The 17,349-nt window shown below is 37.3% G+C and overlaps 1 protein-coding gene across 1 annotated transcript in view; it reads left to right on the top strand.

Moving 5' to 3' along the window:
* LOC126368747 (uncharacterized) overlaps positions 1-17,349 on the top strand; it is a 161,607-nt gene that overhangs the window by 48,909 nt on the left and 95,349 nt on the right. The window lies entirely within an intron of this gene.

Below are 17,349 nucleotides of genomic sequence, written 5' to 3'. Positions count from 1 at the left end.
CATTTTTGTTAGTGATTTACTATAGAAACAATAAACTGCTCTGGTAACTAGTAATAATGAGTTTAAATTTAATTTATAATATTATAGTCAGTACTCGTGAATTTAATTATTATGCTAACATTTTTTTATTTTAATAATACATATTTGTCTTCATTTATGATGCTGGTTTGCATTGTCTCTTTTGCAGTGCAGTTTTGATCACCACTCCAATTACTTACAACAAAAAAAACAACAAAATATCCTTGAATGAGAATTTATTCAGAACGACATCGAAATTTATTGGCTGTTATTATTGATACCTACATTTCTCAATTGGAAGTTCATTGATGCTTGTACTATACCTATACTCCCTGAGCACAGGTATCGATTAACTCTTCAAACATCGAAAAAAATACAACTTGGAAAAAAAATGTGATTAGCATGGCGAGTGCCGAGGAGTTTGAACTTTTTTACACTTCAACGATCTTAGCCAGTGCAGAGATTTTTTAAATCTGTTTTCTTGAAATTTTTATCTTAGGGAGAAATTATATTTTTTTGATGCTCTATAAATCGAGTGTATTACCTCTTGGGTTCACATTCCCTATACAAGAGCGGCGGCTAATGCGAAAACGACCAATACTACTTTATATTGGGAAATAACTATTGTGGTGCTATGAAGCGAAAAGATTTGTGCGACCCAAGCAATGGACTCCGCCGGGACTATTGTGAAATGACATTCTACCGATGAAAAATGTTTTCTTCGCGTTTTGTATCTTCGATATTGAGATTGTCGGAAAACATTTTTATTGCTTCTGTACTTTGCTTTTATTGTAATTCCTTTGTTATTATTGTTTTTTTTATAAGCAATGCAGGTTTTATTTTTATTTTTTACGATGAACGTAATTATAATAATAAGGTACATAATGAATTGTAGTTGAATAATGATTGAATAACATATACGAGGAGTGGGTGTAAGTATTTAGGTATGTACATAGCCGCCATCCATCCATATATTATGTGTTTTGGGACACAGTCGTGTTGCTCTGTTTTCGTAGACTTGTTAAATTAAAAATTACATCCTTTTCGAATAATATGTACCTATCATTTAATTAATGGTTGAGTGATTTGATAATATTATGTATTCTATAAATGATAAGTCACTTTAAAGTAATTTTAAATTTAATTTATTTGAGACAAATGCTTGATATAATTGTTAATACCTAATATGTTTATGTTTTTCCTAACATTTGCGGTAGCTTGTCCATTGATAAGTAATTACTTATAAGATTTATTATTTACAATGTAACTATAAGCTCCCCTAATAAAATAAATTAAATTATTTATTCCAAAACAACTGTTCATTTAATAGGAACCTAATTATCATTCCCTTAGCGTTATTCCGTTTCCACAAGGTCCGCTCACCTAACCTGGAAGTTTGACAGGTCCGGTTTTTTACAGAAGCGACTGCCTGTCTGAGCTTTCAACCCGAAGGGAAAACCAGCCCAATACAGGTTAGGTCACATACCTCCGAATGCATAGGTTTCCTCACGACGTTTCCCGTCACCGCTGAGTCCGTGGTCACATATGATCCAAACATGGATTCGAAAACAGGTCGAAAATCATAGGTTTAGGTCTGCACTGCGATTCGAACCTGCGACCTCAAAGTGAGTGTCAAGCGTTCTTTCATCTGGGTTACCACGGCTTTTTTTATAATAGGACCATAATTAGATTATGTAAATTATTATTATCTTCTTCGTCATTCGTGTGAGTTGGTAAGTCGATGACAGACTATTATAATAATAACAATTAGTACTATTATTTTCGTTTGAAATTTATACTCATTATGAAACAAATAGATAACATGTAGGTAATTTATCCCATTATCTCGTTTTATTCTGTAATGAAAATACAATTAGGCATATCTTTGAATAATAAAATCGTTGCAGCCAAAGAGAAGATATCTTACAAATTAATTGCTCCGTTTAAATTTACGGTCGCATAAAATCGGCGATGTTTTATCGTAAATGCAAAATTTACCCCAAGTAATCAGTTGGATTTATTCAAGCAAGTTAAAATACGCATATATTGACCAGGAATCAAATTTATATCGTGCTCATTTGAGGATTGTTCAAGGGTTGGAGTAATATCATGTACCCGCTTTAGAACCCTGTCGCACTACCATTTTTGACATTTAATGAGACTTACGGGTTAATTTGTCAAAAAAGTTAATGTGACATAGGTATCAAAGTGTATGCGTATACATATAAGTACTCGTGACCGTACTCGTCTTATCTAGTTTGCTTGATACCACTGCTGGGCAAAGGCTTCCCTTTCATTCCTCCACTGTTCTCGACTCTGCGCAATCTCCAGCAATCTTTTACAGGTAATGTACTCGTAGTAAATTAAGCTTAGCTAGTATGTTTGTCGGATGTTATTTCTGGCATAAAATAATATTTTGGTATAATCTCGTAACGCCGAGATTTCCAAACACAATTTTAGATTCAGGTTTAGATTTTAAAAGATCCGGTCTTACGACCACATAGTAGGTACGCAATTATGACAAGAATGGATACCATTACCTCCGGTACACCCCGGACACTTCATACAAGCAACCTCGTTTTACACAGACACTACACATTGACGTTATTATTATTATGGTACACGCGCATCTGTGTGTGAGACGTCTGACACCATACGAGCTGTAAACTATGTTCGGTGGGGCTCAGACGCTGGGGAGCGGAGAGTTTCCGTTCTATACGTAGTATTATTCCTTATTCTATGCCTCCATCAAAGCCAGGCTTCATAGATTTGAAAATAAACACAGCGCCCATGATAAAGCTCCACTATTCTCATATTATCAAAGTCGTTCTAATTACAGTTACGATCAGATTGCATAGAATTCCTGACAAAGATAAAAGTAACTTTTAATAGGAGGAATATTTATATTCTGCAACTGTGGAAACGAAGTTCGCGACTAATTTCAGTGTTCGAATAGTAAGTTTCAATATCGACCCTTGGCCACAAAGGCAAGTAATCTCAAAAGCAATTAAGTTAAGCTCATTTTCTTCATCAACTACCTTCTTTAGGGAACGAAGGTTTTGAATAATCTTCCCTAAAGAGCTTTTGAGTGTACATAGCCAACCACTATGGAGGTTTCTAAAGGGAGGGTTAAATGGAGACCATTTGTTCGTGAAAGACCCTGGTCCCAACATTAGCGTGCTCTAAGGTTTCTTAAACTAGTGCCCTATTATATTCAGGCTACAAAAAAATGTTGACGCCAAAAGAGTAAAGAGTAAAAGTGAAGTAAGACCGGAGGGGGTGAGGTAAACCTAGCTTAGCCGCTGGTGTGGAGCAGAGAGTTGCCGTTCTATACACGTAGTATTATTTCTTATGCTACGCCTAAGTGTGATTATGTGTTAACGACCCTTTTCCTTTTCCTATTTTATTATATATTCTAAAAATATTATACTTATACTTTTATATAATATACTACCAATATTACTACTACTATTACTATTATTGTTTATTATTTTATTATAAACTATATTCTATAAAGGCGGTTTTACATATTACTTGTGCCCTAATGGCACAGAGGAATGGCGTACTGGTTCACCGGGAGCAGTAAATAATTAGAGAGCATGTACTGACTAATGAGATGGCTTCATGGGGTTAAGGATCAATTTTTGTATATTTTTTTGTCTGTCACCGTAAGCGCGCGACTCTTTCTCGCTCGACATACGCCACCCGTCATTCTCTCACAGTACTGTACAGAAGGAGACAGACGATCTCTGTCGCGGCGAGAAAGAGTCGCGTGTTTACGGTGCTAAGCCCGCTGGAAGTGTCACTTCATAATCTAATACATAAACAGTGAAAAATTACTCTAAGCTTTTCCCTAAAATAAACTGGGTAACTACTTACGTGATCTAAATTTCGCCTCTCCGTTTTAGCATTTTACCTTAGATTTAGTAGGAATAGCAATAACCTGATTAATGCAGTGAGGTTTGCTTTCACATTCTACGTAAATATGAAACTACCCTCCATCAAGGTTGTATGCTTCTATGGGCAATTCAAGGGTGATAAATTTGTTTCCAAAGGGAGAAAGGAGAACCCCTAAATTGGTTTTACGTGCTTGGAATTTCAAGTTGTAATACTTTGAATGTACGAAATAATATATTTCAGAGGTAAGTAGGTAAGTAACGACAAGATGTAGAACTTTTTTGACAACTTGATGATTTCTATACGACTATAATGCCTCATTAGAGATGTCCTTAGAAAAGGTTCAGTACTTAATCTACTTTGAACTGGCGTGCGTGTATGAACCGATTAATGAATGTGGAGGAAGCAAAAGAAGTGTGTCAGGATCGAAGCTAATGGAATTCCATAGTCGCGGCTTACTGTATAAAATAGGCGCGAGTTTATGTATGCATCGTATGTATGTATTATGCTTACTTTATGTACTTATCTCGAAATGAGAATGTTGATTTTTTTCGCTTACAGGCATCTGTGATTGTTGCCACCTCTTTGTAACATTTCGTGCATCAGTATAGTCGGAAGAAGGTTAGATGTAATTGTATAAATTAGCAACGTGCGCATGATCAAAGGGCTGTAAATAGGAGTTGAGTGCCTTCTCGCCTTATTGCGATATGCCTTTATAATACCCAGTAAGCAATTACATTGATATCTTCCATTAAACGGAGCTCGAACACAAATGGAAGGAAATCCAGAGGCCCAAAAATACAGAGTGATTTTAACAAGTCACTTACAAACAATATACATTACATAGTGGTCAAACAGCCTCCGTGGTCTAGTGGTTAGAGCGTTAGGCTCACGATCTGGAGGTCCGGGTTCGATTCCCGATGGGGACATAGTCGAAATCACTTTGTGAGACTGTCCTTTGTTTGGTAAGGACTTTTCAGGCTTGAATCACCTGATTGTCCGAAAAAGTAAGACGATTCCGTGCTTCGGAGGGCACGTTAAGCCGTTGGTCCCGGCTATTAGCCGTAAAAATCACCTCCACCAACCCGCAGTGGAGCAGCGTGGTGGAGTATGCTCCGTACCCCCTCCGGTTGATTGAGGGGAGACCTGTGCCCAGCAGTGGGACGTAAATAGGCTGTTTATGTAAAGCGCATCCTTATTAAAACGATCATGAAAAGAAAAACCTTGGCTGGTTACCCCATCGCGGGTTAAAAGGTCAGACAGGCAGTCGCTTTGGTAAAAAACCGGACCTGTCAAATTTCAGACACGGACGCTAAAAGGACTCTGTGCGAAACGGGATAATGCTAGGGAGATGATTATGAAAACTTTCATGAAAATCCCTCTGGAAGTGAAAATGATAAAAAGTGAGTTTGTAAAATAATTTTGGATATTTGGTACTTACTTAGACATAGCGAGGAGTGGATTTTGCTATAATCATCATCACCAGCCCATTAACGTCCCCACTGCTGGGGCGCGGGCCTTCCCTATGGATGGATAGGGAGATCGGGCCTTAACCTCTCATATGCCGAGATACCAGACACAATAGATTTTACATTGTGTCTGGTCGAGATCCGCGTTCCGGCGTTCGAAAGATTAAACCACCACGCGGGCCCAGTGCGGATTGGTGGTTATTAACGACTGCTAATGCAGCCAGGACCAACGGCTTAACGTGCCTTCCGAAGCACGAAGGAGCTCGAGATGACAACTTTTTTTTTTTGTGGTGACCATTCTATGACCGGCCTTTGTGAAAGTTGCTTAACTTCAACAATCGCAGACCGAGCAAGTTTACCGCTGCGCCACCGAGCTCCTCATTTTTTGCTATAAATTTCATCCCAAAGAAAAAAAGAGGGGTATGTCACTAACACCCTGTATACTATACATCGGTCTTCACTCTACCCCTTGAGTTCCCCATAGCGTGCTACTAGGTATGTTCTGTTTAAGTGTTGCTGTTTGTAAAATATTATTTCAAAAATGGAACAAGTCTACTTTTTTCTATCCTAATTTTATATTAGGAACGAAACATGAAAATAAAAACAGAAAAGACAAGTACTTAGTTACCAAAAACGGCATTTCATTCCAGGGTTATAACTCCTTCAATTGCGACATTACGACTGTATACAGAAGGTTTATCTTGCTTTATATCCTTAGTTATGTTTGATTGTAAAAAGTAACTTCAGAGACAGATTTTGTTTAAATTGAAATATTTAGATAACACAACACGAGGAGAAGAAGAGATCGACGTTGGAACGAGCTTACCTAGAAAATGCCCATTCACCCGTGATTTAAAGGACCCCAGGTTATAAGATACAGGAAACATCGACGCCAGCAGCCCATTCCATTCCTTGGCTGTGCGCATTGTGAAAGATGAAGCGAAGCGCTTGGTGCGGATTAGTGGTATGTCAACCAAGTAAGGATGGTTAACATAATGCATTAATAGCGATCAGGACGTTTTTTTTAAAGCTAGGTCAAGAATACTAGGAACCGGTATATGAAGATTTTGATAAGTGGAAGAAGCGAAAGAAGTGTGAGGATTGTGGTTAGTTAAGCGGAATTAAGTGGTATCCGTTTCTTCTCTCGTGTGGGTTGTGAGATCAATAACCGACGTCAACCCTGGTGTCAGGGTTACAATTGATTCGACTCCTTGCTAAGTAAATAATAACCAGGACCTTCTGCTTAACGTGGCCCCTAAAGCGCGGATCATCTTACTTTCAAAAAATCGGGCGATCGGCCTGCAATATTCTACCCAAACGGATTAAAGTGATTTTTGGAATATGTCCCCACCGGGATTCGAACTTGGAACCTCCGGATTGTGACTCCACTAAAAGGAGATAAGCATGATCGTTCGTATGTATGGGTATTTTAATTCAATTAAATTTAAATGTAAGTACTTTATTGCACCAGAATAAAAAGATAATAGTTACAAAAGGGGCAGAGAGAGAGAGAGAGAGAAGCCGTTTATGTTTCTATTTAGTGCCAAAAAAGAAAAATCCCTGGACTTCATACAAAAAACCTCGTTTTACACAGACACTACACATTGACTTTATCGTACACGCGCAGCGATTGAAGAGTAAGGTGAGGTAAACCTAGCTAAGCTACTGGAGTAGAGTTGCCGTTCTGTACGAATTGTTATTATTTATTCTATGACTAAAGAAAGCAATAGGTACAACTAGTTCATTATATGATACGCGATCCCGTTAAATCTCCCCTGACACTGCTTCTCCAAGTATCTTGCATGTAATGTGTTATGTAATGTAACAGTGTGTTATGTAATGTACAACACATTTCACGACATTACCTCTTCCCCTATATCGGTTTACATTTAAATCCTCGCGTACAAAATGTGGACCACCCTTATTAACAATACCACTTACGCATCTTAAGCAACATTGCCGAATAAATACGTGTAGACAAACACAAGTCAAACAACAATATTGTTTCAACGATATTGTTAACTATATTAAAAGTTCTCTGAGGATCTTGAGGCGTTTTGTATTGAAAAAAAGGTAAAAAGAACACAATAACGAATTGTAGCGTTGACAGCGACTTTCCGAACGGCGACCCGCGCTACGGCGACTCTCTTTACGGCGAGTGGCCTTATTTTCCCTTTACGTCGAGCGAGTTTTGACGTTATTGTACAGTTATGGTAAAAACCGCGTCAGTTATGTAAGTAGTATATAAAAGTTCTTCGTAATTTTACTTACATAACCTATACCTACCTAATGTATTTCTCATTGTTTGGTATATTTCTCGTTTAGTGTATTACACATCACGTATTACGAAAAGTTATATCTAGTTGAAATGAAGTACGGAAGCAAAACAATATGCCATGTATTTTTGTGACGAAATTTATTATTATTATTAGCTACACGTGTTCACAAATACTAAATAAAGACAGATCTAAAGGTGATAAAAATGTTTTGTTTTTTTATTCAACTTATTAATGAATAATAAAGAAAAATGTATAAATAAGAGCGAAATTGTATCACGATTTTTAAGACGTCACAGGTTGCATTTCCGTACAAATTCCATAGTAATTTCGTGTTTTGACGTTTAGTAAAAAGTAACTGATTTGACTAGTTGGAGACTAGCCTAATAGAAAATAAATCTTTCACCGATTTAACGAAATGCTAGATAGGTACAAGTAAGTTACAAAATATAAGTTACGACCATAAGCGTCGACAAGTGAGTATTTGCACTACATTACGAAATTAATCGAGACGAGCACTTTCTCACCGTGACGTCGGTGAGTAAATTAAAATATATACGTACTTTGTTGCACCAAAGTAAAAGAAAATAGTTACAAAAGATACTTGACTAGGTACATGGCAAATGGTGGACAATGGTAAACGAATAATAACCCTTACAGTTGCGCTTTATATGTACTTGTCTTTAGAAAGTGTCTAGTATGATCTGCTCAGAACCGGCTGCGTGTATGAAATGATTGATGAATGTAGAAGAAGCAAGAGAAATGCGTCAGGATCGAAGCAATTGGTGTCCTCTCAAACGACGCCCTGAGCCAAAGTTCCTGGCCAACTGGGCACCCTTAGGGCTGTTGTCTTAAATTTTGTACCGGGTGACAGCCCTCAGCGCTCCTCATTTGTCCGGCCAAGTAGTTAATGCCATCTGCGGAAAATCTACAATAAGTCACGTCAAGAAAAAGATGCAAATGGGATTCCATAGTCTCTGCTTGCCGCAGTGGGAAATAGGCGTGAGTTAATGTATGCGTGCATTATAGGTACGGTCACGAGCATTAATATGTATACACTTTGGTACCATGTCACATTAACTTTTTTTGACAAATTGAACTGTAAGTCTCACTAAATGTCAATTATGTTAGTGCGACAGAGTCCTAAATTGGGTACATTATATTGCTCATGACTGTACTTGTTCTAAATTGCTTATCACCTCAGACCATGCAAGGAAATGACTACTAGGTAGTGTACCTATGTTTACAATATTCAACACCCTATGTATAGTACTAATATGGACACACTGTAAAGATTATTCCATGCTTAAATGAAATTGCATCATAAGCTAGGTGGCGTATGTTGTGTTTACCCACCACGTCCAGCAGTTTGCGGTCGCAGGGTTATTGCAGAAAATACAGAACACAAGTTTGCAGACGGGAAATTAAAGTTCGCAATGTGAAACACTATCCAAAAATCCGCTTTGAAAGGATTGCAAAAACAAAAATATTGGAACTTTTATATTGATCCATCTTCTTCTTCTTTTCTTTTATATCCATCTTTGGAATTCGTATCAACAGTGGCTGCAAGTTGTCTTTGATTACTTGTGGCTCTGCCCACCCCATTAGGGATTACGGGCGTGAGTTTATGTATGTATGTATGTATGTTTATATTGATGCTTTATTTTTACGTGGCTTAATGTGGATTTGCCGCAGGTGGCATTAACTACTTGGCCGGACAAATGTAACACAACAGGCCTGAGGATGCTCAGTTGGGCGCGAACCTCGGCTCAGGGCGTCGTCTGAGAGGAAGAATATTTGAAAGAATTAATCGACCCTAGTGGGTCGATAGCGATAAGCGCTGAATGAGGGAAATCGTCGACCACGCCGGCGGGGTCGGTATCGGGGTTCTGGAGTGTTTGGTGTCGCGAGAAGAAGAAGCTGTGGTACATTTTCTTGCGCAATTTCGTTACTATTAGCGCGTTTATATCTAAGTACATCTTTAGTAGGATTTCATATTAAAATGAATGACGAAAAATTAATGGTTGTAAAATTTATTTTATTTCCTAGTTCATTTGGGAAACAAACAGTTGTGTTTTAATAATAGATTTAAATAAGTACATGTAAGGACATTTTGACAACCAAAAAGTTTCCACAGAACAATTTGTAATATAACAAAATTAAACAGTGTTATTTACCCGTATCGTTAATATAACAAATCCAGATAAATATCATATTTTTAAATTTGTTTTAGACACTATTATGATTTTAACATTTTAATGATTTGGTTTTTATAAGATCGAAGAGAGGTGACGAAGATATCCACTTCCCCATAACATAGATTATGAGAATATATAATATAATAATATACTGAAATATACATTATAATATTTGAATAACTAAAAATAAAAACATCCACAAGGCTTGTCTTATTTATGTTGCCTGCATCTGAAAGATTCATAGCTTCATAAATACGAAACTAGACATAGCTTTCTTAATAATTTATTACGTTGCGTAAGAGAGTGCTTAGAAAACGAAAGCGTTCCATCTTTCACCTCGAGTAAATCTTTAATATTTATCATTGTATTGTTTGCGACAATGGAGAAAATTCTAAATTTCTCATTAATCATACGGTACGTAACAAATTTGTCAACCGCGATCCGCCATGTTTTGACGGAAAGCAATAATTAATGAACCCGTCGCGAAACAAGTAATTAGGGACCAGTGGGCCATATCTGCGTCACCCTATTAGGGGCTACGCCAGTTTTTACCGCTGAATTATATTAGACGGCATTATTAAGGGGAATAAATTATGTTGGTAATGGTACTAATTCCTGTAAATACCATCTAATTTTATTTTAAATTATATGTGTCATTTTCTTATCCGCCGAAAAGGAAAGGGACGGGTAATCGACAAGCATAAAATTTATGGAACATACGTCAATTTTAAGCACAAATCTAAAATAGCTGTCTAAAAATTTTACATTGGCCAATAATCCGACAGAATTAAGTTGACAGCACACGTCAAACGGTTTGCATACCAGCGAGATACGTTTTTGATTCACCAGGGTTATTCATTCATTTGCTTATTCTTCCTAAAATTAAGAGCTGTCAATCCGTCCCTTTCCTTTTCGACGGATAAAAAAATGACAGGTATAACTTAAAGTAAAATAAGGAGGTGTCTGCAGGAATCGGGGCCAATATTTTTGTCCAGTCATACTTTAAGAAAAGCGAACCTCAAACAGCCACTTGTACATAAACATGACGTACGTAACCAAGAGCGATGTCCTTTATAAATTACACAACATAAGTCTACGACTATCTTAATTGGGGTAGTCAGAGGTACATACATCGCATAATGTACTAAGTACCCTCACTTCAGCTTTCTGTTAGACGAACGTAAATTAATAACTCAATTTTGCAAGTCCGGTACCGGGCTTTGAACTGGCGCTCCCCGATTGAGAAGCAAGCTGGTGTACCGCAGGACTACAGTGACTATTAGGTATAAATTATGTACGGGGAAGTAACGTCAGGCATCGGTAAATCCAGGGTACACTGAATAAGATTAAATTATAATGAATTGCGGTCCCCTTGATGCTCCAAACTGGTCTACCTTGTACACCAGAAACATAGGTATAAAGAGACATCCAAACTTTGTTTTAAATCCTTACAAACTCTTTAATAGACCCGTCATACTAGATCTTAATGGTATAAAATAGTTTTTATTAAATTTTTTTAAGGTAAGATCTTTTTACTTTTTTCCTCGAAAGTTTTGTAGTACTGACTCGGGGAATTTCAGCTAATCTACCAGGATACCACTTTTAACTCTACTTACCGAATTGAATAGTTCAAATTCCACCAAAAACATTTTCATGTAAAATTGAGATTATCAAGACGAGATCATAGCGATCGCAATGTCATAAAGTTATCACGTTTCATGTACGAGTAGAGCTTCTAACTATACACGCCGTAACTCTACAAACCCTAAGTTCACAAATTCTACGCAAAATGTGGGGCTTGCCCATTTAAAATGGGTATCCTCTAAACCGTAAATACTTGATCGCTGGACATATGGGCTATTTTTGGTAGCCAATGAGTCTATCTAATTTTTCATTTCACGCTGTATATCAGCTGACACATTCAAAATTCAAAATATTCTTGTTTCTCAATATTACAGGCACGGTTTTCAATTGCAATCTATTAAGACATACATACATAAACTCACATCCGTGATTCCTAATAGGGTAGGCACAGGCACAATCCGTGATTCGGAAGGCACGTTAAGCCGTTGGTTCCGGCTACTATTTACTGATGTAAGTATGTAGTCGTTACATGAGTCATGTCAGGGCCTTTGGTGGCTCAATGATAACCCTGACACCAGAGTTGATGAGGTTGGTATTCCACCTGACAACCCACCGATAAGACCAGCCACAAGAAATCAAAAGTCGTAACATCATCAATATTTTATACCCATGTTAGGGTTCGTAATGTTTATTTTATTATTCAATTATTATTAGATTACATAACTTAATAACAGATGGAATAAAGTCGTGAATCTGTGTCACGACTTTATTATTTTTAATTTGGAACTGGTATATTATTTATTTTGTTTTAATATTTGAAATCTTCTTTTTGGAACGGGAACGTTTTCCCGCCTTTTTAAAAGGCGGTGGCGGGAATTTTGTTCGGTTGCGGTAATCTGCTATGAAGAGTTGGAGAGTTAACATTGTTTATGAAAATATAATATGTATTATTCAAGAGAATTGCTGAATTGTTTGATTACGAGGAGCACCTGCCTACCTGAGAGCAGTAGTATTATCACACCTATAAAACATAATTGTCTAGAGTCTCATCACCAGCCCATTAACGTCCCCACTGCTGGGGCACGGGCCTTCCCTATGGATGGATAGGGAGATCGGGCCTTAAACCACCACGCGGGCCCAGTGCGGATTGATGGTTATTAACGACTGCTAATGCAGCCGGGACCAACGGCTTAACGTGCCTTCCGAAGCACGGAGGAGCTCGAGATGTTTTTTTTTTGTGGTCACCCATCCTATGACCGGCCGTTGCGAAAGTTGCTTAACTTCAACAATCGCAGACTGAGCGCGTTTTTCCGCTGCGCCACCGAGCTCCTCTAGAGTCTATATCAAACAATCTCGCTAATTCAGCTCAAACAATCTAGCGGGGCTCGTTCGGATTATCCACACGTCGTTTACCTAATAAATAATTACTAACAAACGTCATTCGCACAATGATAACTGACGTTTGTATTTAATGGCATTTGCTCATTTTCCGATCCATTTCGTGCATCGATGAATTAATAATGCAAATCTGGGACGTTACGATATGTCAAGCGCGGGACCAATTAACGTCGGGACCATACTATGACATCACTGTACCCGATAATTACCAGTTACGATGGATGCGTGATTGTTTTATCTGATGTATTATCAATCAATCTGTCGCGTGGTGTCCTTAATGAGTTCCAGATATGTTGCTTTGTTCGAATATAAGCTTACATTTGTGATGCCTGGTACCTTCAACTCCTCATTTAAGCGGTTAATTAGTCTTCTTCTTATCGTGTGGGTTGTGAGGTGGAATACCAACCTCTACAACCCTAGTGTCAGGGTTATTACTGAGCCGCCAAAGCCCCCGGTAAGTCAGAACATAGCTCATGTACCGACTACATACTTACATCAGTAAGTAGTAACCGGGACCAATGGTTTAACGTGCCTTCCGAAGCACGGATTATCTTACTTTCGGACAATCAAGTGATCAGCATGTAATGTCCTAACCAAACTAGGGTTCAGAAAGTGTTTTTTTGTGATATGTCTCCACCGGGATTCGAACCCGGAGCCGAGGATCGTGAGACCAACTCTCAACTAATGGACCACAGAGGCCGTTAAAGGCGAGTAGTGACTGCGATTAATTTAATCTTAAAATTGTAATTCGGGCCGATACAAAAGTAACTTTACACTTAGGTGTTTTTAGATATACTTACGAAGAAAAAGCATAATATTGACTTAAAAAAATGATTATAACTAATGTCCTTATGTCCTATGTATGTATGTGTGTATGTGTGTGTATGGTTGGTAATTCACCACATAACCCACACGATAGAAGAAGAATAATGTCCTGGCCTTATTTGCATACATCTTAATTAAATAAAAATGTCATTGAAACCAAATGAACCTTCTGGATATACATCACTAACCATTTTTATTTCCCAACAGAAAATCAAACACGGGACATTTCTACCTTGTTAGGAGAGTCTTCAGTTGTCACAAAAACGACCAATTATGCTTATCAAGAGCAGACAACGTCAAGACGCCTGACAAATTTATTTCATACGTTTTTTATACCTTCCGGCTTTAGTAGAACTCAGGAGAAAATTGTATACATTTTCCGTGGTATTATTCTTGTGAGAGATGGTTTAATCATCGCAATGCACTTTTTGTGTCGTGTTTTGTCTTAGCCATTATTTTTCGTCGCTGTCGTGTTAATGTCTGGAATAAGTTGTGAGGAAACAAGCGAAAATATATACCTACATTGTCACTTGACCCATGAAAAAACTTTGGATGGCAGAGCAACATCAGAACGCAGATTAACTAGTATGTATATATTATCATCATCTTCATGTCGTCCAAACCGTATCCGGCGACGGCGACTCCTAAATATCTACCCCGGGTCGTTATATGTATATATATGTCTATATCTACCCATAGAGTTGACGTGATTTTTACATAAATTCATTTATTCTAGGTTTTATGTCTGGTTAATGTCATTAGGCTCGCCCCCTATTAAATGGGATTTAAATATAGCTGGCGAGGAGTGGGTATGTAGTGTCTAAACACTATACTTATAGTAAATTCTAATTAGTGCCTATGTAGTACATAGATATTATACACCTTCGCAAATATAGGTGTGATGTTATGTTATATGTTCGTTTATTTATTTTATCAGTTTTTATATAGGGAAATCTTTTTTTTACAACAAGAATACCTTAAGACAAAATTAAATATGTGTAAATATACGGCATATTTCATAGCTGGTGACAAGCGAGTAGATACACTATGCACTTCTGTCTACCTCTTCGGGAATACAGATGTAATGCCATGTAATGTATTGTATTATGCGGCATATTATAATTCTCTACCAAAAACAAAGTAGATGGTGCGCATTTTTGCGTCTGTACTTCCGAATTTTGACTCTAAGCTAGTGGTAAATTATGCATAGCTAACCGCTGGCTATACAGGAACACTTAGCTGTTCGCACAAACTTATAAGTCTCATAGGATTTTCACTGGCTGCTTGTAACGACCTCAGTCCTTTGAGGATTATGTTCTTGTTATCTGTCACTTTATATTCTAAGACTTCACAGGGGTAGTTCTTGTTGCATGTATGGTTGGGGATGAAAAAACTTAGAATTTTCCATGTTTATAACATTTTGCGAATGTCGTAGAAGTCAACAAAAGGATTGATTATACATACATACATACATAAACTCACGCCTATTTCCCACCGGGGTAAGCAGAGACTATATTCCATTTGCTTCGATCCTGACACGCTTCTCTTGCTTCCTTCACATTCATCAATCGCTTCATACACGCACGCCGGTTCAGAGTAGATCGTATTAAACCTATACATTGGATTGATTATACAGAAAATAAAAAGAAATAGTAATATTCGGCCTCACCGACGCCTTCCAAAAGTCCGGGATACTATAAGCCTGAGATATGGAAACGTCATAGGTACTTACAAATAAATAATCACTAAAAAGGATTTTTCTTAGGTTTTTTATTTTTTATTATTTATGAAAACATCTACAAAAACACATAAATAAAAAAGTATAACAAAAACTAGAAAGGTTTGTACGTACACCTAAGGAATCGTCATATTATCAAATGTCATCAAGACTTAGGTGGGTACGTACATTCAAGCTACAAACTATTGTGAACCACATAAATAATTGTTTATGGTCACGATGTGAAAACAGTCCACTTAACAAACAATTTGAATTTAAGTACCTACCTATCACAAAGTACTATTATTATTATTGCGTATGGCAGACCAAAATAAAATATCCTGCGTGGATCATATATCCAGCTGAAGCTCCCCTAACCAAGTCTCTGCCGCATCCGTCACACAGTGCAGCGTAGTGCAGTGCAGTGTGTACTAAGTAGGTACTATACTTATATTAAGATATAAGTTCTTGGTCTTGTTCTAAGGAACAAGACCACACTGGGGAATGCATATTTTTCTATATTCCAATTTTAACTTGCAGCTTAAACTTGAATCGGTCTAGATGGTAGTTTTCAAGGAAAATAATCGATATCGCGAAATTTTTACCGTAGCTTTCCGCAATGAAGAAACGAAACGTTTCCTGTAGATTAATGGGACATTGACGACAGAAAAGTAAAAATCTGTGGCATTACTAGTTTCCCGGAAATAAAAAATCAAATCAAAATGATTCAGGGGTTAGATCTTCTCCAAGATAGCCTTAGCGGAGCTTTATGTAAACAAGTATAATCTAAACAGACGTAATGTGTTAGACACATTTACAAATATCTATGTAATGATGAGCTCAGATTAACCGAATCGGGTAGTTTCCTAAGTCAAAATAAATTATGAAATTCTGATTATTAAATAAAGCCAGATGTAAAGGTGACATAAAACGTTTACTTTTCCACTTAACTTAATTTTGAATTTTAATAAAGAAAAATGTAATAATAATGATATTTTGTCACGTTTTTCTATTACTTTTTTTATAATTTTGTGATGTGATATTTAGTAAAAAGTAACTGATTTGACTAGTTGCAAACATGGGAAACATGGAAAATATATCATAGTGTTGACAGCGACTCCCCGAACGGCGATTCCCGCTTCGGCGAGTCTCTTTACGGCGAGTGGCTTGACGTCGCGTCTGTCATTTGCTGACCATTATTAGTATATTTTTTTGATCTGGCATAAATAATTCTTCGATTATAAATATATTGGTAAATGCACGATTGCCGCCTAAAAAATGGCACCGTAAAATAGAGACGCTGTAACAGTCCTGCCCTCCGTTTAGTTTCTATTTCCTGCATTTCCGGGGTATTTCAGTTACCTACTTTGAATTTAAATTAGATAAAACTAGTACAAGACTGGGACTATTTCGAAATACTTGAAGTGACAGTATACTTGTAATATCAGAATTGACGCGGGGTCAATATTTTGTTTGATTTTTGGATGGAAATGTGTATTTATAGTGTAAACGCGAAAAATCTAAGTCCAAAAAATAAACCTTAACAATTCACCAAGCAAGAATAATGATCTTACTTACGTACGGTTATTACCAACCCTTTGCTCGTTTACTTAGAGAATTTGTTTACCCCGTGTGCGTCTCGATATGAAGTTGCCTATACCGGAGAACACTTGAAATGTTGCCAAGGCAAGTAATATAGAAAGACATATGTATCTCCGTCAGAACTGGGATTATTGTGATTGTAACCGGAACTTAATTGCGTGTTTCGCGTCACACGAGGGTGCTCGCATGATTTACGGGAGTTTCCTCCCGGCCAGTTGTGTAGTTATTAAATTTTGCACTCGCTTAATGTTCCCACTGCTACACTTGTGTGCGGAATTAATATTTCACACCATCATGCGGTTATGTGGCGGGGTTAGTCTTTGACTACTTTATGAAAGTCACTAGTTAATGCAATTACTTACTCC

Source organism: Pectinophora gossypiella, chromosome 8 (genome assembly GCF_024362695.1).
Source record: "Pectinophora gossypiella chromosome 8, ilPecGoss1.1, whole genome shotgun sequence".
Lineage (NCBI taxonomy): Eukaryota > Metazoa > Arthropoda > Insecta > Lepidoptera > Gelechiidae > Pectinophora > Pectinophora gossypiella.
This window is presented reverse-complemented; position numbering and strand designations above follow the sequence as displayed.